Genomic DNA, 21,070 nt, shown 5'->3' on the forward strand with positions numbered 1-21,070 from the left:
TGAATAGGCACATCATAAAAGAGGAAGTGCAGTGGCTGATGAAGAGATATGCTAATTCAACAGTCGTCAGAGAGATGCATGCTTCAAACAATAATATAGCTTCATGCCTAAGTGAATGGCACAAATTAGAAAGGTGGATCATGCTCAGTATAGGGAGATGGGACTCTTGTCTCCTGTAGGCGAGAGGATAAACTAGTACAGCCATTCTGAGAGCAATCTGTCTGTATTTAGTGAAACTAAATATGTGTATGGCCTGCATCCCAGAATCTCACGAATGGGTCTATAGCAGGGGAAAATGATCATGCAGGAATGAAAGAGGACTTGTACACGATGCTTGTGGCAGCAAAATTTGGGGTACTAGGAAGTTGGAGGCAACATAAATGTTCATCCCTGGAGGAGGAGATAAGCAAGGTGGGTGGCTTCTTTCCAAGTGCCAGTTAGAAACAGGCCAGATGTACAGACATAGATCTTAATAGCAGTGTTGAATGAAAAAAGTGAGAAACAGAAGGAGAATTACAGCATAGTACCATTTATATAAATTATAAAACATGCAGAAAACACCACCACCCGGCATACAAAGAAGATGCATATTTCAAGACCTATATCTAACACACAGAATGAAGGTCTAGGTCTGGTTGGAAGGCAGGAAGGATGAGAGTGGAAATGTAGCTGAAGGAGAAAAAATACAATGAAAAGTAACAGATAAAAGGGGCTTTGAGTAGACTACTGATAGGATGCTGGGAATCAATGAGTATAATCGAATCAATTATCTATATCTGAGGTAAAAATAAATAAGTAAAGTAGATTTCTAGACTTTGACTACAGAGATTCAGTTTCAATAAGCCTGTAGTGAGCCCAAGAATGTGGGTCCCAGTGATTGCCAATGCTCACTCCAACATCCTAGATAGATGACCACGGTGGCTACCTGAAAACATCTGGTGATGGACAGCCCATTCCTATACTAGTGGGCTGTTCTAATTATTGATAGGACTTCCTAAGGCAAAGATTTACCCCTCTGTACCTTCCAAACCATTGATCCAAGTTCTGTTCTTTGAAGCAAATAAAATAATCAGCTTCCTCCTGCTTCCGCATGCCAGTCCTTTAGTAACCAGAGAGAGTTGGCATATTCCTCTCCCATCCCACAGGCACAGGCATCTTGTCCAAACTCAATGGCTCTCCGTTCCTCCAGAATCGCCAAGCCCACCAAGGTTCTCTCCTCTACCCTGCTTCCACCCCAGCCAAGCTGTCCCCCAGGTCTGTTCTAATTGCCAATGTTTCTCCTCAAACATGGCCCCTCCGAGAGACCCCACACTCCGAATACAGCCTGACCAGCTCAGAGTAGAGCAGAACATACACCTCCTCCTGCCAGTGTTCCCGTGGGTATAACCTCACATTACAGTCAGTTTGGTGGTTTGTTGTTGTTGTTGTTGTTTTGGTTTTTTTTTAAATTAGCTCTCAGTGAGTTTATGATCGGCCAAACTTCCAGGTCTTTTTCACTAGAATTGCTACGAGGCCTGCTTTATCCATTTACACACACACACACACACACACACACACAAATATATATATATGGCACAAAAAAAATACACAGAAGATATACATACAATACAAAGCAAGACCCCAGTCAGCCACTTTTCAGATACACTTTTCTTGTGTGTCTGTCTGGAGATGATTTGTACATATACAAACAGAGACAAACATTCCTAATCATACAAAGAGCTACATAGTCTACACTATCAGTGTGCACTGTCAGGCACCTTGCTTTTTCACTTAACCAGGTATCTTGGGGAATTTTCCTCATCAGTACATAATTCCTTGGCTCATTCTCTGTATCAGCTCTACAGCCTTCCATTGTGTGGATCTACCTAAAGTATTCAACAAGTCCCCTACTGGTGGACATTTTGATTGTTTCTAGACCTTTGCAGCATTTAAGGCAATGTTGCCAGGACTGCTTTCGCACATAAATCAGCATTTCTGTAGGATCAATCCCCATGTGCCTTTTGACTTGATTTTTTTCTCTCCTTAGAGCTGGACTTGTCACTTATGCCTACTGTTGATCTCTCTTATTGGTTTTATCCATTGTTCCAGGCACTGTCAGGCTAATTTTGAATCCTCATAGTGCTGTCCAGCCTGTTCCTCTCAGCTGTGGGTCATCTGCAAACAGAGGGAAGGGAGCTTCTCAGGCCTCCGTTCAAGCAATTGATAAAAATGTTGAGGGGGATGAGGCCGGAGATGAGGCCAAGGACAAGGGCCTTGAAACAAGCCCTAGAGAATTCCAGGTGTCCATTCATCATTTGTCACCATGGTTGAGTCCCTGCTGTTATCATGGGAGCTGGCCTCACTAGAATATCCTAACAGGCCTGTATTACCCTCTTGGCCAAAACCCAACATTCTCACCTCCAGCAGTCCAGCATCCCAGTGAGAAGAGCTGAGGCTGGTTAGCATGGCATTGTTTGCTTCCAGTAGAACCAGCTGCAGGGTCTGGAGAGGAAATCCCTGGCCTTTGTGGTCAACAGAGCTGGGGGCCTGTTCTGCGCAGTTCTAGCGATGTGGTTTGGGGCAAATTACTTAACCTCCAAAAGCCTCAGGTTCCTCACTTGCCAACTATGGTAACAAAACCCATCTCTCCATGTTTTAAGTATATATGAAATTACATGTAAGCAGCAGAGTTCTACTATTTATCTGTCTGTCCATCTGTCTTCTTTATCTATGAATTCACATAATAATCAACTCTCAAGTATTCACAGGGGATTGACTTCAAGCTCAGAAGTCTGTCATTTCCTAAATAGAGTCTTCACGCTTTTATACATTATAACATGCTCAGCCCAGCTTTGGCTTTCTGCCCTCCGTCTGTAGCTGAGGTTTCTGTGCTTATGAGCAGGAGGTCTTTCAGCACTGGAAATGAAAGTCCCTCCAGCCCCAGACTTACGCCCCACGAAGGGGGCTTGCTCAATCCTAACATCTCTTGTCTTTTCTGGTACTCACCTATTGGATTCACTCTTCTCTGCTGTTGGCTTGTCCCCACTGTGGGGGAGAAGTTGGGGCTATTTTTTGCTCCAACAGAGCTCAAAGAAAGAATGCAATTTGAGGTCTTCATCCCTGAGATCTCAGCTCCTTCCTCCAGGATGAGCCATGCACTGGTATTTGGCCTAAAGTCCATTTTGCCAGATTTTGAACACGGACTTTCAAAATGGAGGGCTTTTTAGCGCCCTGCACTCACCGCCTTCTACTTGGCCAAGATGGGCCAGGAAGGGCTCCATTTCAAAGCCTGGTGTCTCTCCGGGTTCTCCAAGCCTTCCAAAGTGTAAAGCCATGGGATCCTTTCTTTCCCATGGAACTGCTTCCCAGCACACCACTTTCCTGGAGTCCAGGATGCCCATCATCCTCAGGCCCACCTCCTTGTGCTCACTGCTGAGCCTTCTCAATGATAAGGCTACTGTCATTGCCAGCCAATGTGGATGTGGGCAAGGACCCCATTCAACTCGGCCTCGTTTATTCAACAGTCAATTATTATGGGCATGTTCTGGGCCAGACCCTCCACTAGGCTCTGGGAATGCAAAGCAGCCTCCGACCCAGCTCTGGAGAAGATGCACGAAGGCTTCATGAAGGCTTTGCCAGGAGGGGCTGTGAGTCAGGCAGCTGCACGAGCCCAGGCTGCAGGGCGGGCCACTTCTGTGAGTTTTCTCTCTGCCAGTTTCATGACCTCCATCAGGTCTCTGGCTCCCATCCTGCCAGCTCTGGGTTCTGAGATGAGTGGAGCCTTTGTCTTATGGGTAGACTCAGCCTGAGCCCCTAGAGGCACCATTTCTTTTCTTGAATGTTTAAACGGGAGGGGCACGGGAGTAGGAGACGTTAGGGAGAGCCAGGGCACAACCCCAGGTCTCTGTTCTCCCAGCCCAGGTTCTTTCTGTTCCCCAAGCTCTCTGCCCCGGTCTCACTCCCCTACTCCTCACCTATGTCTATCTCACTGTTTTCTAGAAAGAAGAGGCAGTAGGAAGAACAGGGATCTATATCAAGCCCTGTTGCTGAGTGGACTCAGCTCATCAGTCTTGCCCACCCAGGCTTGTCTCCATGTTTAGGAGTCCAACCCGTGCATGAATGATTAGAAGTCGAGAGGAAGGCGAGTTGTGGCCATGTGAGAGGTACGGTTCCTGGCATTCCACGTTCAGAAGAAGAAAGTGGGCATCATCCTGCTGTTGGGTTCCAACACAGGCCCTTGAAGGCAAGGGGTGGCATGGGCATGCAGATGCAAAGGGAGAGGAGAATGCAGCGGGTGAATTGGGAGAAGGCCCTGTTTGCAGAGCACTTTTCAGTTTTCCTGCAACAGGCTGTCTTACCTGCCATGAGCTGGGCAGGCAGGGCAGCCACTCTGCTAGCCCGGGAAGGGCAAGTGAGGCCTGGAATGGTCTGGGTTCATAGCAAGCAGTACCAGCTCTCCAGCAACCTCTCCCAGGGCAGACATGGGCTCTGGAAGTCTCAAAGTCTTCCTCTGTACATGTGGGTCCCCACATCTGTTCTCTGCAGGCAGGAGACACATTCTCAGCCTGAGAGGGGAGCTGGGCCTATTCCTGCTTATAGCACCTCTCTCTGGCGGGCCCAGCTGGCCCAGAGGTGAAGGGTGAGCAGGCAGGCGGCTTCGGCAGTCCAGAGGAGCAGCAGCACACCCTGGGGGCGGCCCGAGCCCTGACAGCCAACTCTGCTGTCCTTGTAGTGCAGCCAGGGACAGGAGGGGGCTGCTCAGGGTCCTGCTCTGAAGGATGGGGCTGGAGTTTGACATACTCAGCTCGGGTCTCACAGGAGATAGGGGTGCCCTGGGATGAACCCCTCTGCTTGGCTGCTCCAGGGAGGCCAAGCAGCGGCTGGAAGAGTCAGTTCTGGACCAGAGCCCTGACAGAGCTACCACCCCCACCTAGGGGAGAGCACCTGGAAGGGCCCCTCAGAGAGAAGTCCCTTGATCTCTTGGGGCCCCCATTCCCTCAAGCAGCTCATGGAAGCCTCTAAGGGCTAAATGAGACCATGCAGATGGCGTGGTTAGGACAGTCTGGCACAAGGGCAATATTTGTGAGTGTGAGTTGCCGCTACTGTGGTGGCGTCATTAGTAATATTCCTCTAGTCTAGGCCACTCCCTACCCCTGCCTGAAGCAGCTCTTGTCTGATGCCAACTGAGATTAGGGTCATTTGGGTGAGGGCCACAAGGCCAGACTGTGTGTGGGGTGGGGATATGGGGGAACTCCCCACGAAGAGGCGGCCCCTTCTGATGGGGCTCAGGGAAGAAAGAGAAGTTCTCAGACAAGATGCTGGATTTCAGGAGGTGGGAATCCTGGCTCCCAGCTCAGCCTCTGAAGGTTCTGGGTGTCTGAGATGAGTGTGTGTTGCAGGAGTGAGAGTCATGGGGCTTTGGCCACCCAGAAGCCAGCAGAGGCACCCTGTAGGGGGCCTCCAAGTGGGAAAAGAGCAGGCTTAGGCAATGCATTGTCAGCCACACCACCTCAAAGGCCTTGTCTCTCAGAGTTTATTGCCTTTGGCTTTTTAAATACTCCAGCCTGGTCCCTGGTGCTAAAGAGAATTAAAGGACAGCACCTGTGTCCATCATTCATTCATTCATTCACTCCTTCCTTCTTTCAGTGCCTGTAAGACGTAGGATCAACAAGACACATGCCTGCCCTCAGGCTGTGGTGGACACTCCCTTGAACAGGCCCGCACCTCTCCCCATAAGACCGCTGTGAGATGGCACCAGAATCTGGTGAGAGATCCCCACGGGGCAGATCCATGGACCAAGCTGCCCCTGTAAGTCAGGAAGGGACTTCCAGTGCCAATCTTGGGAGTTCTGGGCTCATCTTTATTAAACAGGTGGCATTTCCATCCTGTCCCATTATCCATCAGGAAAATGGAAGTTTCCTCTGCCTTCTCTGTGTCCACATTTGTGGACATTGTCAAAGTTCTGACAATGGCCTACCACCAGCCCCTACAAAATCTAGTCTGTCCCACCTCTCTGATCTGACCTCCCACTACTCTCCCTCTCATTCATTCCACACTGGTCTGCTTGCTGTTCCTCAAATAAATAGCTCTGCTTCCACCCCAGGGCCTTTGCGCGTGCTGCTCCCTCTACAGGGCACGCTCTACTCCAGTCGTGCACATGGCTCCCTGTTTCAAGTCTTCATTCAAATGTTACCCTCTCAGGGTGGCCTACCTTGACCTCCCTATTTAAAACTGCATCACACCCTACACCCCTCACTCCTGTCCCCTGTCCCTTTATCTTTCTCCAGTGCACTTACCACCCTCTAAAATTGTGTCTAATGTTTGTCACCCTCCACTTGAATGCTAGCTCCATGAAGTTAGGGACCTTTGTCAATTTTGCTCACTGCTGTTCTAGTGCCTAGAACAGGGTCTGGCACATAGAAAGTTTTCAATAAATATGCCGAATAGGAAAGGGAGGCAATACTCAGAATCTACAAATCCCAAGGAGACTTCAGCATGGTCTCCATGGGGGTGGCAAGTGGCCAGGAAGTCTTGCTGGGGCATGACCTGACCTACAGCCAGGGGCACATGAGCGGAAGGGTTGCAAGGCAGGGTGCTGAGGGAAGAGCCAAGGGTCATGCCCCTTGTTCCCTTAGTGCCACCTCATTCTGGCTTCAGCTTGATGTGTCTGTTAGGAAAGGGAAGTTACCCTAACTGGGCACCTACTATGTGCCAGGCACATTTCATGTGCTTCCCCTTTACAGCAGCCTACGAAGCAGTAGATGAAGAAATCAAGACCCAGAGAGGTTACTTAACTTGCCTAGAGTCACAGAGCTAGTAAGGAAGGGAGGAGAACTCACACCTAGGTCTGATTCTTTGCATTACTGCCTACCCTGGGGATGGTGAGAAGGACTCCATAGGCTCAGCTGGAAGAATTAAGAACTTATGATTCTGCAGAGCGGTCTCCATGGGGACAGCATGGGTTGGTGGGGTGGGCTGAAGCAGCCTCGGCTCCCATATATGCTGTTAGGCACTTCAGCTCCAACCATGGGGAGAATCTAGGCCCTTCAGCTCCTGTCATGGGGTGAATCCCCTACCCTGGGTGAGCGGTGGGAGTTTCTCTCAAGGCCATCTCAGGGGTCAGGGACAGCTTGACTCAGCTCCTGCTGGCTGGCAGCTCCCTCTGCTGGACCCAGCCCCAAGGACGAGCTCAGACACAGGGACGCCTCCGTCTGTCTGCACTTGGGCTCTGGCAGCCCCTCCACATTGCATGTGGTCAGTCACATGCAGGGCACCTGCCAGGTCCTCAACGTGTCAAGGGACAGGATCTTCCAGAGGACCTAATCTGGGTGACCTAAGAATCTTACATGGGGAAGAGAATAAGAAGGTGCTTTGACCACAGCCACTACCACCCTCGGCCCAGACACAACCGCTGCATCTGCAGACAGGGGCTGGGTCTCCTCATGGGGCAGGGAGCTCCCTATAAGCAGGGGCTGACTCTCCCATCATACTGGAAACTCCCTGAGGGCAAGCGCTCTGTCTTTCTCCTGGGAGCTCCTGGTTTGTCCCCCTGCTCACCTGTGATAGGAGCCCAGCTTAGCCCCCTAGGCTGGGCCAGCCCCCAAGGCATCCTGGGACACTTTCTCAGCAGTGTGGCCACTCCCAACCCCCAGACACCTGTCTCCGCCACTCTCCCCACTCCCTAGACTCCTCCTCCCTGCTGTCAGAGCAGAGCTGACACTGGGTAGTGCTGCTAAGTGCCACCCTGACCTCAGCAGCCCTGGAGGCAGTGCAGTGAGTGGCCTAAAGAGCTGTGCCAGGGATGGGACGTGACTGCCCCCCTGAACTCAGCTGCAGGCTTGGCCATGAGGAAAACAATACCTTAGGGAGGCGGAGTGACCAGTGACATCAGCGTACGTGACTGTCAGCCCAGCTCTCCCCTCTGCCCTCCACCCTCCCCCTCCCCACAGTGCCTGCTGAGCACACTGACCTTCAGCTCACAGGCCTCTCTATGTGCCCGCTCCAAGGACAGGGGCAGTACCCGAGGGGAGGGGGCTGCTCTCTGACTCCTTGTCTTCTAAGTAAGTGCTCAGGGGGTAGAGGAGAGCACAGGCCCCAGCCCTCTCCAGCCTGGGCTTCTGAGTCAGGAGCCAGCTTCTTACTGGGTGACCCTCCCCGCCCCCTCCCCGGCAGCCCTGCCCTGAGGAAATTGATCATTCTCTTGGCTCTGCGAGACCTTCCTTCCGAGTGTCTGGCAGGCTTCTGGTGACTTGAAGCCAGTGTAGAGGGCAACTGGCTTCCCACCCCAAGCCTGCTGATGGAACTGCCAGGCCTGCATCCCTAGGGCCAGAGTCCCTGCCCGGATGGGCAGTGCTGGCTGTCCCAGGGAAGCAAGTTCAACTACCTTGGATGACCACCATTTGCCCCCGAGATGGCCTCTGCAAAAGCCTGTCTAAGTGCCCCCCCAGACCCCACCCAAGAGTGCCAGGTCCAGAGCTCAGCATTCTATTATAGCTTCCAGCTTGGGTAAGACCAGTCAGAGACACCAAAAACTAGACCCACAGTTGCCAAATTTGTTCCCTTGTGCACTTTTGTCAGTAAATATATCATTGTGCATCTCAGTATAGGTGTATTTCTTTATTTTAAAATTATGTATGTTAAGGCCAACATTGCAGGTAGGCTGAAGTGTAATACTAGTTGGGGCAAGCAAAAATCATCAGAGCAGCAAGACATTCAACAGGGACATCCAGGAGCAAGAAAGCCATAGTGAGCCTTGATGAGCTCCCACATACCCCTGACAGTGTGGAAGGTTGTGTGCTCACTGGGGAAGACTGAAAGGGCTTGGCTATCTACTCATCCCTGGCTGAGCATATAGAGAGTTAAATTCAGGGGAGACCTGTGAACCCCCTGAAGTTTGAATGTGTTCCCCAACCCACACACAGATTCATTGGCAGAGGGTAGAAGCCTTATGAGATCAAGGTATTTAAGCATAATCTACCTCTGACCAATCATTGGCTGCACACTAAGTTATGCTGACCCAGGGGCAATTCCTAGGAAGCCAGGCTGAAAAATTAAAACAAAAATTAAAAGCAAAACAAAACTGAGCAGAGCTATATCAGCAGCCTCACACTGTGAGGAAGACAGATTCCATAGAATCAGCCCAGGCAAATTCCTAGACAACCAATCAACCAACAAAAAACTCAGCAACAACAACGGGGGTGGTGGTGGTGGTGCTGGTAGTGAATCAGCATTCAGAACTGCTAGTGCATTATCAAAAATGTCTGGTTTTCAGCAAGAAACTGTAAGACATGCAAATAAACAGGAACGTGTAATCCATTCAGAGGGAAAAAGCAGTCAAGAGAAACTGTCTTCGAGGTGTCCAGATGTTGCATTTGACAAAGACTTCAAAGAAGTTATTATAAATGTGTTAAAATGACAGAAGCCATGTACAAAGAATTAAGGAAATACTCCCATCAAATGATTCATCAAATAGAAAATATCAATAAAGAGGTAGAAATTATATATATCTTTGAAAAGAACTGGAAATCCTGGAATTGAAAAGTATAATAACTGCAATGAAAAATTTACAGCAGGGGTCTAACAGCAATTTTGAACTGGAAAAATAAAGAATCAGCAAACCTAAAGATAGATCAATTGAGATTATCCAATCTGAAAAACAGAAAGTAAAAAAGAATAAGGAAAAATGAACAGGGCCTCAGAGATCTGTGGAGCATCATCAAACATATCACTACACACCTCATGGGTGTTTCGGAAGGAGAGAAAAGGGCAGAAAAAATACGTGAGGAAATAGTGGCCAAAAAGCTTCCAAATTTGATGAAAGACACTACACACGCAAACAAAGTCTAAATAGGACAAATACAAAAAGATCCATAGACAAACACCACAGTAACTCTGTTGAAAGACAGAGATAGGGAAAATCTTGAAAGCAGCAAGAGAAAAAGGATGCATTACGTAGAAGGGAACTACAATATAATTAACAGCTGATTTCAGATCAGAAGTAATGGAGGCCAGAAGGAGGTGGGATGGCATATTCAAAGTGCTGAAAAGAAGACAAAAACTGCCAACCACGTAGTCATATCTAACACAAGTATTCCTTTAAAATGAAACTGAAATAAAGACATTCCCAGGTAAACAAAGGGTGAGAATTTGTTGTTGGCATGCATGCCTACAAGAAGTACTAAAGGAAGTCCTTCGGGCTGAAAGGAAATGACACCAGACAGTGACATGAATCCACTTGAAGAAGTAAAGAACACAGAAAAAGGTAATTACATAGGTAAATGTAAGACATTATAAATATATTTTTCTTTTATTTATCTAAAAGACAATTGCATCAAAATACTAATTATAAAATTACAGTTGACCCTTGAACAACACAGGTTAGAACTGCACAGGTCCATTTATACATTGATTTTTTTCAGTAAACATATTGGTAAATGTTTTGGAGATTTTGTAACAATTTGAAAAAACCTGCAGACAAACTGTGTAGCCTGTTAATATCAAAAAAATAAGAAAAAGGTAGGTATGTCATTAATGCATAAAATGTGTAGATACTAGTCATTTTATCATTTACTACCATAAAATATACACAAATCTAATATAAAAAGTTAATAATTTATCAAAATGTACACACACAAACACAGATTGTAAATGATACTATTCATAGTTGAGAGAAATGTAAACATAAAAATACAGCATTAAATTATAACTGCATAAAATTAGCTGTAGTATATACTGTACCGCTATAATAATTTCGTAGCTACCTCTTGTTGCTATTGTGGTGAACTCAAGTGTTGTATGGCTTAAAATACCATATGATGCTAATGATCTCTGCATGAGCAGTTCATCTCTCCAGTAAATTGCATATCACAGTAAAGAGTGATCTCTTGCGGTTCTCACATATCTTTCATTGTATTTAGTGCAATAGTGTAAACCTTGAATAACACCATGCCACTAGTGATGCTGGAAGTGCTCCCAAGAAGCAGAGGAAAGTCATTACATTACAAGAAGAAGTTGAATTGCTTGATCTGTACTGTAGACTGAGGTCTGCAGCTGTGGTTACCCACCATTTCAAGAAAAATGAATCTACTGTAAGGACCACTGTAAAAAAAAAAAAGGAAAGGAAATTTGTGAAGCCATCACTGCAGCTACGCCAGTAGGCACAAAACCTTGCACTTTTTGTAAAATATCTTTTTATCAGCTTTTATGGTGAGTGCAGGATTGCTGTAAGAAAAGTATACCTAATATTCGAGAAGAAGTGAAGTTATATGACAACTTAAAGCAAAAGGAAGGTAAAGAATCTAAAGCTGGAGAATTTAATGCCAGCAAAGGATGGTTTAATAATTTTAAAAAGAGGTTTGGCTTGAAAAATGTTAAGATAACAGAAGCAGCTTCTGCCAACCAAGAGGCAGCAGACAAGTTCCCAGAATTAAGAAAATCATTGAGGAGAAAGGATATCTGCCTGAACAGGTTTTTAATGCAGAGAAAAGTGACCTATTCTTGAGGAGGATGGGATAAACTCCACAAAGAGCAGTTATTAATAAGAAACAGAAGTGAGCACCAGGACTTATGGCAGGAAAAGATAGGCAAATGCTACTGTTTTGTGCAAATGCAGTTTGGTTTATAATCAGGACTGCCTTTATCCATAAAGTTGCTAACCCCTGAGCCTCAAAGGGAAAAGGTAAACACCAGCTGCAGTCTTTTGGTTGTACAACAAGAAGGCCTGAATTGGCCCAGCAGCAGGGGTTCCCACCTCTAATCCCAACACTTTGGGAGGCCAAGGCAGGATCCCTTGAGGCCAGGAATTCAAGATCAGCCTGGGCAACGTGGCGAGACCCTGCCTTTACAAAAAGAAAGGAAAGGAAGAAAGGAAGAAAGGAAGAAAGGAAGAAAGGAAGAAAGGAAGAAAGGAAGAAAGGAAGAAAGGAAGAAAGAAAGAAAGAAAGAAAGAAAGAAAGAAAGAAAGAAAGAAAAAGAAAGAAAGAAAGAAAGAAAGAAAGAAAGAGAGAGAGAGAGAGGGAGGGAGGGAGGGAGGGAGGAAGGAGAGAAAGAAAGGAAGGAAGGAAGGAAGGAAGGAAGGAAGGAAGGAAGGAAGGAAGAAAGAAAGAAAGAAAGAAAGAAAGAAAGAAAGAAAGAAAGAAAGAAAGAAAGAAAGAAAGAAAGAAAGAAAGAAAGATTTAAAATATTAGCTGGCATGGTGGTGTGGGCTGTAATCCTGGTTACTTAGGAAGCTGAGGTGGGAGATTGGTTGAGCCCAGGAGTTCAAAGTTACAATAAGCTATGACTGCACTACACTCTACTCTGGGCAACAGAGCAAGATGCTGTCCTTATTTTTAAAAAAGAATGATAAGAAGAAAGCCTGAACAACAGGAACACTTTTTCTGGATTTGTTCAATGATACTTTGTCCCTGAAGTCAGGAAGTATCTTGACAGCAAGGGACTACCTTTTAAAGTTCTTTTGATATTGGACAATACCCCTAGCTACCTAGAACCCCACGACTTCAATACTGAAGGTGTCAAATTGATCTATTTGCCCCCAAAATGATGTCTCTAATTCAGCCTCTAAATCAGGGAGTTATAAGGGCCTTTAAGGCTCATTAAACATGGTATTCTATGGAAAGGATTGTCAACGCTGTGGAAGAGAACCCTGATAGAGAGAACATCATGAAAGCCTAGAAGAATTATACCTGTGAAGATGTCATTGTTATAGAGAAAGCTGTGAAAGCCATCAAGCCCTAAACAATAAATTCCTGCTGGAGAAGACTGCATCCGGATGTTGTGCCTGACTTCACAGGATGTACAAATGAGCCAAACACGGAAATCATGAGAGAGGTTTTGAGTATGGCAAAAAAAAAGAGGAGAGGGAAGGATTTCAAGATATGGATCTTGGAGAAATTCAAGAGTGAATAGACACCACACCAGAGAAATTGACAGAAGACGACCTGATGAAGATGAGCACTTCCAAACCCATGCAAGACAATGAGGAAGAAGACACAGAAGAAACAGGGCCAGAAAACTAATTGACATTAGACAATTTGGCAGATGAGTTCTATTATCCAAGACTGCCTTTGACTTCTTTTACGACATAGATCCTTCTATGATATAAGCACAAAACTAAAGCAGATAGTGGAAGAAGGATTGGTACCATACAGAAACCTGTTTAGAGAAATGAAAAAGCAAAAAGTCAGGCAGAAATTATTATGCATTTCCATAAAATTACACCAACTATACCTGCCTCTTCTGCTTCCCCTTTCACCTCCTCCGCCTCTTCCATCTCTGCCACTCCCAAGACAGCAAGACCAACCCCTCATCTTCCTCCTCCTCCTCAGCCTACTCATTGTGGAGACGATCAAGATGAAGACCTTTATGATGATCCACTTTCACTTAAGGAATAGTAAATATATTTTCCTTGTGATTTTCATAATAACATTTTCTTTCCTCTAGCTTACTTTATTGTAAGAATATAGTACCTACTACATATAACATGAAAATATGTGCTAACATACTGTTTATGTTATCAGGCTTCTGGTCAATAGTAGGCTAGTAGTGGTTAAATTTGGGGGGGAGTCAAAAGTTATACACAAATTTTCAACGGTGAAGGAGATCAGTGCCCGAGTCTCTGCATTGTTCAAGGGTCAACTGCATATTGTTGGGCTTGGAACATATGAAGATGTAATATATATGATAATAATAGCACAAAAATGTGAGTAGAACTATATTGGAGCAAGGAAAAGACAACAGAAAATAACTCAAATCCAGAGGAAAAAAAGAAGAGCACCAAAATGGTAAATATGTAGGTTAATATAAAATAATCTATAAGTATATTTTTCCCCTTTCTTCCCTAAAACTCCTTAAGAGACATAAAATGACACAAAGCAATAAACCCAACATTGTCTTGTTGAATTTGTAACGTATATGGATGTAATACACACAACAGTAATAGTACAAAGGATGGGGATGGGGAAGGGAATGGACTTATATTAGAGCAAAGTTTCTATAATTTACTGAAATTGCATTAGTATTAATCTGAAATAGATTGTAATAAATTATAACACATGTTATAACCCCTAGAATGAGAACTAAGAAAATAACTCAAATATATAATAAAACAACAAAAAAGGATTTAAAAGGTACACTAGAAACATATTTAACACAAAAGAAGGCAATAAAGGAAAGCTGAGAAAAGAAAGACATGAAACATGGAAAAAAAATAGCAAAACTTCAGAGACAAATCCAACCATATCAATAATGATACTAAATGTGAATGACTTAAACACTCCAATCAAAAGTCAGAGATTATCAGATTGGACTTAAAAACAAAATCTATCTACATGCTGTCTTTGGAGCGAAAGACATACATAGATTAAAAGTGAAAGAATGGGAAAACATAAACCTACACATATAAACATATAAAAACATATGCAGATAATAACCATAAGAAAGCTAGAGTGGCTATATAATTATAAGCCAAAAAAGACTTCAACATCAATTATATTTGTATTTGTCTAATATAATTATTTGACAAAACAGACTTTAAGACCAAAAAATGATAGTAGAGACAAAGAGTAACATTATATAATAATAAAAGAGTCATTTCATCAGAAAGACATAATAATTAAACACATATCCACCTAAAACAGAGCTCCCAAAATACATGAAACAAAACTAATGGAAACAAAGGAAGAAATAAGATAATTCAACAATAATAGTTGGAGATTTCAATACTCCATTCACAATAGTGTATAGAACAACTAGACAGAAAGCCAGCAAGAATATACAAGACTTGAGCAACACCATCACCAACTTAATCTGCCATCTAGAGAACACTCTCCCCAAAATGTCAGGAATATACATTCTTTTCAAGTTTGCAAAGAATTCACCAGAACAGACCATATACTGGGCCATAAAACAAGATTCAATGAGTTGAAAAAAAATTAAAATCATACAAAGTATGTTTATTACCACAAAGAATACATTAGAAATAAACAACAGAAGAAAATTTAGAAAATCCACAAATATTTGGAAATTAAACAAAACATTTCTAAATAATTAATGGGTCAAAAAAGAAATCACAAGGCAAATTGAAAAGTATTTTGAACTGAATGAACACAAAAACAACATATCAAAATGTATGGAATCGAAATCGGAGCTTAGTAGTAAACTTACACCTTTAAAAACCTACATTAGCAAAAAAAAAGAAAGATGTCAAATCAATAACCTAAACTTCCACTGTAAGAAATCAGAAAAAGAAGAGCAAACTAAACCCAAAGCAATCCCAAGTAAGGAAATAATAAAGATTAGAACAGAAATTCGCCGGGCGCGGTGGCTCGAGCCTGTAATCCCAGCACTTTGGGAGGCCGAGATGGGTGGATTACGAGGTCAGTAGATCGAGACCATCCTGGCGAACACAGTGAAACCCCGTCTCTACTAAAAAATACAAAAAACTAGCCGGGCGGGTTGGCGGGCGCCTGTAATCCCAGTTACTTGGGAGGCTGAGGCAGGAGAATGGCGTAAACCCCCGAGGCGGAGCTTGCAGTGAGCTGAGATCCGGCCACTGCACTCCAGCCCGGGCGACAGAGCGAGACTCCGTCTCAAAATAAATAAATAAATAAATAAGATTAGAACAGAAATTCATAAAATAGAAAACATAAAAACAACAGAGAAGAATCAATGAAAATCAAATGTAAAGGTCAATAAAATTGTCAAACGTTTAGCTAGACTGACCAAGACAAAAAGAAAAAGACATAAATTGTTGAAATCAAAACTGAAGGAGGGAACATCACTACTAACCTCACAGAAAGTAAAAGAATGATAAAGAATACTATGAATAACTTTATACAAACAAATTAAACAACTTAGATGCTTAACATTATTAGTCATCTGAGAAATGCAAATTAAAACCACAATGAGACACCACTTTACATCAAGTATCATGATTCAGAGAAATAGGACGCCTCATACTCTGCTGGTAGGCACATAAAATGGTGGAGCCACTTTGGAAGATACTCGGGTAGTTTTTGTCTGTCTGTTTGTTTGTTTTTGAGATGGAGTTTCACTCTTGCTGCCCATGATGGAGTGCAGTGGAGTGATCTTGGCTCACTGCAACCTCCACCTTCTGGGTTCAAGCTTCTCTTGCCTCAGCCTCCCGAGTAGCTGGGACTACAGGCATCTGCCACCATGCCTAGCTAATTTTTTTTTTTTTTTTGTATTTTTTTGTATTTTCAGTAGAGACAGGGTTTCACCATGTTGGTCAGGCTGGTCTTGAACTCCTGACCTCAGGTGATCCACCCACCTCGGCATCCCAAAGTGCTGGGATTACAGGTGTGAGCCACTGCACCCATTTTCTTAAAAGTTAAACATAAATTTACCACATGACGCAGCAATTACACTCCTAGGTATATACCCAAGAGAAATGAAATTGTATGTCCACACAAAAACCATGAATATCCATGGGAGCATTATTCATAACAGCCAAAAAGTGGAAACCAATTAAGTGACCACCAACTGGTGAATGCATTGAGAAAATGTGGTGTATCACACAACAGAATACTATTCAGCTATAAAGAAAAACCAAACACTGATACATATTGCAACATGGATGAACCTGAAAACATTATGTTAAGTTCAAGGACACCAGACACAAAAGACCACATGTTGTATGATTCCATTTATATGAAATTTCCAGGAGAGGCAAATCTACAGAGACAGAAAAGTAGATTCATGGTGGTGGCCTGGGGGTCAGGGTGAGAACCAGGAATGACTGCAAAGGGTCAGAAGGAATTGCTTCTGGAGTGATGGAAATGTTCTAAAATTGCTGGATCATGATGATGGTTGTACTACAAATCATTGAACTGTGCACTTAAAATGGGTGGATTTTATAGTATACAAGTCATACTCAATAAAGTTATTTTTAAAATTATATACTTGCACTACATATAAAAATATATATTTATGAAGAAAGTAGAAATGTTAAAGGATGAGATAAATATAACTTGCCAGGCCTGGTGGCTGACACCTGTAATCCCAGCACTTTGGGAGGCCAACGCAGAGGATTGCTTAGCCCCGGGAGTTGGAGTCCAGCTTGGGCAACACAGTGAGACCCTGTCTCTACAAAAAAACAAGAAAATTAGCCAGACATGGTGGCTCTTGCCTGTAGTTCCAGCTACTCAGGATGCTGAGGCAAGAGGATCACTTGAGCCCAAGAGGTCAAGGCTGCTATGAGCCATGATCGTGACACTGGACTCCAATCTTAGTGACAGAGTGAGTCTCTGTCTCAAAAAATATATGTGTATATATATAAATGTATATATATAAAATATATATAGGATATATAAGTTTATATATATATAAACTCTTCCCACTTTGGAAATCACTGACTTCAACTACAAGGAAGGGCATGTCGTCCAACGGTTTCGTTTGTGGGCCCTGGAGCCAGGCTGCCTGAGTTCAAATCTTGGCTCTGCCACATACTAGCTGAGGGACTTCGGGGAAGCAATGTAACCTCTTCCAGGTTGGTCTCTCATTTGTAAAATGGGATGATGAGTATAATAACAATTAAGCAGAATATCCAGGGGTTCCCTGAAAGCGCAAAGAGACCATGGCCACTCCCATCCCATCCCTAGGATGACCACTGGGTGCAAGCCCATTGCCCCTTAGAAGCTTCCTCATCCCCAACTTCCAGGCAAGGCAGACTCACCAACCAATCCATAAAGCACCTACTGTGTGCTTAGCACCAAGCAAGTAGGTTTGAAGGACGATTCTCCCCTGACCCCAGACATACACAATACACAGACTGCTTCATGGGTTCCCAGAGTCTCATGAGAACTTCTCTCCATTGTGCAGGATGGGGAAACTGAGGGCCAAAGGAAGGACACTAGGTCATTAGAACACAAGCAGGACTTGCTTCCCAGGGTTGGAAAGAACTTTGAGAAGGAAATGTCAAAAGCACAATGGCAATTCTGAGCCGAGCAGGGAGGAAGGAGAGAGGAGAGCTGAGAGGGAATGGTAGTGCATGGAGGAGCAGGCTGTGGATGTGGGAGTGTATGAGTTGCAGCCCGGTGCTCTGCGAGGAACTGCCAGTGAGCCACCAGCCTTTGCAGAGCAGAGAACTCAGGTGGCAGGAGAGCTGAGCCCAACTCCCACAGATCACTTGGTGGCAGGGGCTCACTGGCTATCCTGGCTCCCCGGCCAAGCCCCATCCCCACATCCACCCGCTCCCGCCTACCTCGCCCAATCTGCCCTGGGCCCTGAAGGATGTTGCCAAACACTAGGTCATTGACCCCGGGTGTGGGGTGGGCACAGCAGGGAAGGCGGGGGGCGGGAGAGGGGCCAGCAATCCCTGTTTGACTGGAGCTGTTCCAGGCTGCTTGGGCTGACCCGACTGCTGCCATGTCCTTGCTGAGCTGTCGGGGCTGCTGAGTCACTTGCCTTAAAAATCTGGAGGCAGCAGGCCGCGTGGACTCTGGCCTGGTGCCCCCTCCCTGTGGCAGTAGCTGGTGTGTGTGTGGGGGGCCTTCCGGGTGCCTGACCCCTGTCCACCCCAACTTGCTGCACCCTCTCCCAGGCACATTCTCAGCGGAAGTTCATAATCGCCTTTAAAAATCCCGTTCACCCCAAACTGACTTGTAGAGGCCACTCCAACCTCCCACCTCACCCACATTAGGGTTCCAACCAGATAATTTCAAATGACACCCCACCCCCAACCTCCTGCTGCTGACAGCTTCCTCCTTCTTCCTAGCTAGCCCATCCTCCATTCCTTGTTTCCTCCTAACTCTCCCCCATCTCCCTCACTCTTAGCCAGCTCACAGGCAGGACAGGGCAGAGATTCAGGAAGGCAAAGTCTTCACCCCAGGAATGAGGTGGTTTGAGTTCCCAGTTTTGTCCCTTATTGCTGTGAGACCTTGGACAAGTTATTTAATGTGTGTCTTAGTTTCTTCATCTATGAAGTGGGAATAACAATAGTACTAATCTCTTGGAGTCATGGGAAAGACTAGAGGGAGTGGTCATTATTGTTAATTCCTTAGCAACCTCTCTCCCCCACACCCCTCCCCATCCAGCCCTCACCCTCTCTACTCCCCACAACCCCCAACATATACACAGGAATCAGGAATTACATAGAGGGTGAGACATACACAAATGGCACTTCATCAGAACTACTGCCTTTCTGAGACCTGAGTGCAGTAGTGTGTTGGAGCCAATCTCCTGCAGCTTGGACAGTTGTAAACTTTTCTTCACAACTGCTCATCCATTGACTTCAGGTTGGTAGTCTGAAGTCAGCCATGGTGGGAGTATTTACACCACAGAAATTGGCAAATGCTGCTAATGAGAATTTTTTTCACCCAGAGAGCTGGTCGTGAAACAATAACCAGCCACTGCCTGGGTGTCAGGGTACCTTGAACATTGACCACAGCAGCAAGTACCTGGGAAAGGGCTAGAGAGGCCCTGGATGGGGGGTGTGGGTAGAACTACTCAGCCCCATCTCCTTTTTCCTCCCCTCCAGCCCCCTGCAGCCCTGTGCCTGGACCAGTAAGGTTGCTTCCTGACGGCTGAGGTCCCTGTATCCACTCAGCCCCATCCAGTCTCCTCTCTACTATCCTGGAATAAAAACCAACCCTAGGCCCTCCTCTTAGGGTGAGGGTAAGCACCCCAGGCTGTGCAGGCTCTGGCCCCTTTCCTTCTGCTCTTCCTCTGAGTGCCTCCACCTTTATTCATACGCTCACTCCTGTCTCAGAGCCTCTGCCTAGACTGCTCTTCCCAGCCTGCAAACCCACTTCCCAGAGCTGATCTGCATTCAGACTTCAGCGTTCTTCTCTGATCACCCACCCACCCCACCCCGAGAACAATACTTATCACAGTTTTTATCGTTTTTGTGTGTGCAGTTATTTCAAGTTTTTCTCACCCACAGAGATGGAAAGCTTCAGGAAGGGAACAGGTTCTGGCTTGTTCAGCACTAATCTCCCACACAGGGCCTAAAATATAGTAGGTGCCTGATAAATATTTACCAAATGGATGAATGAACTATCCCTTTGGAACACTGATGTTAAGGAGTAAGGGAATGCTTTTAAATCAGGAGAGAGCTGTGCTTAGAGTGGAGGCCTGAGCACAGTGTGGGAGTCCAAGTCCAAATCCCTGTCCCGTTTTTACTTACTGTGTGACCTGGGAATCTCCATTTCCTCTCCTGTAGGATGGGATCATAATAATGACAATCACACGCTTGGCAAAACCCCAAGGTTGCTACGCCATCAAATGCAACAACGGCCATGAGAATCTTCTATGAACTGCCCAGCCAAGTCTGCAGAGGGCTGACAATGGGCTTGGATTCAGATCCCAGCACTGCTGCTTAGTAGCTGGGTCAGCTTGGAGAAGTTATGCAATCTCTTTGAGTGTCAGTCTCCTCAAAGATGCAGTGCAATCTCTACCTCATAGGGAAGTAGGAGAGAGACAGTGTGTCTCAAGCACGCAACACCAAGTCTAGCACGGAGTAAGCCTGAAGCTCAAGTGGGTGTCCACTGTGACTATTACCTTTATCTCCAAACATATTTTATACAGGAGCTGTGTAGCATTGCTTATTGAGAAACCAAAGACTGATGTTATAGTGTGTTTTTCTAATAAGCCTAGGACAGGAGGGTGGGGCAGAGTTTGGGGAGAGGCCTCCTTGAGCATCTCTTCATGCTAAGCACTGGGCTGTATACACGCGGGGAGCCGCTGGCCATCTCCGCCTGCCCTAAGGTGATAAGTAAAACCAGCCACAGTGGAAGGAGCATCTGAGCCAGACCCTAGGCACAGGCAGAACCCTGCGGGAATCAGGCCATAGGACATTTATGCAATATGGTTGAACAGGAACAGGGCAGTGGCCTCTTAGAGCTCAGCTTCAGATCACGGAAATGGGGTTTCCCACAGGGCCAGGGTAGGTTCAGGATGGAGGCCAAAACTACTTGGGTAGGCTGTGCTGAGCACTTGATTGGGGGGTCGGTGGGGAGAGGTACCACAATTGAGCACCTCCTATTAATACTTGGCAGGCTCTGGCCTGGGCACCTTAACACAGCATCAAAGCAGTTCTACCAGTGGGTGCTACTAGCCCGTTTTCCGAAGGAAG

At 45.4% G+C, this 21,070-nt stretch overlaps 1 protein-coding gene across 21 annotated transcripts in view; it reads right to left on the reverse strand.

Moving 5' to 3' along the window:
• MRPS18A (mitochondrial ribosomal protein S18A) overlaps positions 1–21,070 on the reverse strand; it is a 564,209-nt gene that overhangs the window by 283,585 nt on the left and 259,554 nt on the right. Inside the window, exon 1 of one of the 21 annotated variants that reach the window (XM_050787001.1) lies at positions 8,420–8,423. The exons of 19 other annotated variants lie outside the window; for them this stretch is intronic. The gene's annotated coding sequence lies outside the window, so the exon portion shown is untranslated. Of the gene's footprint in view, positions 1–7,524; positions 7,529–8,419; positions 8,424–21,070 lie in introns of those variants that run through there. One more of the 21 variants, XM_050787022.1, reaches the window with a different exon arrangement.

This window comes from Macaca thibetana, chromosome 4 (assembly GCF_024542745.1).
Source record: "Macaca thibetana thibetana isolate TM-01 chromosome 4, ASM2454274v1, whole genome shotgun sequence".
Lineage (NCBI taxonomy): Eukaryota > Metazoa > Chordata > Mammalia > Primates > Cercopithecidae > Macaca > Macaca thibetana.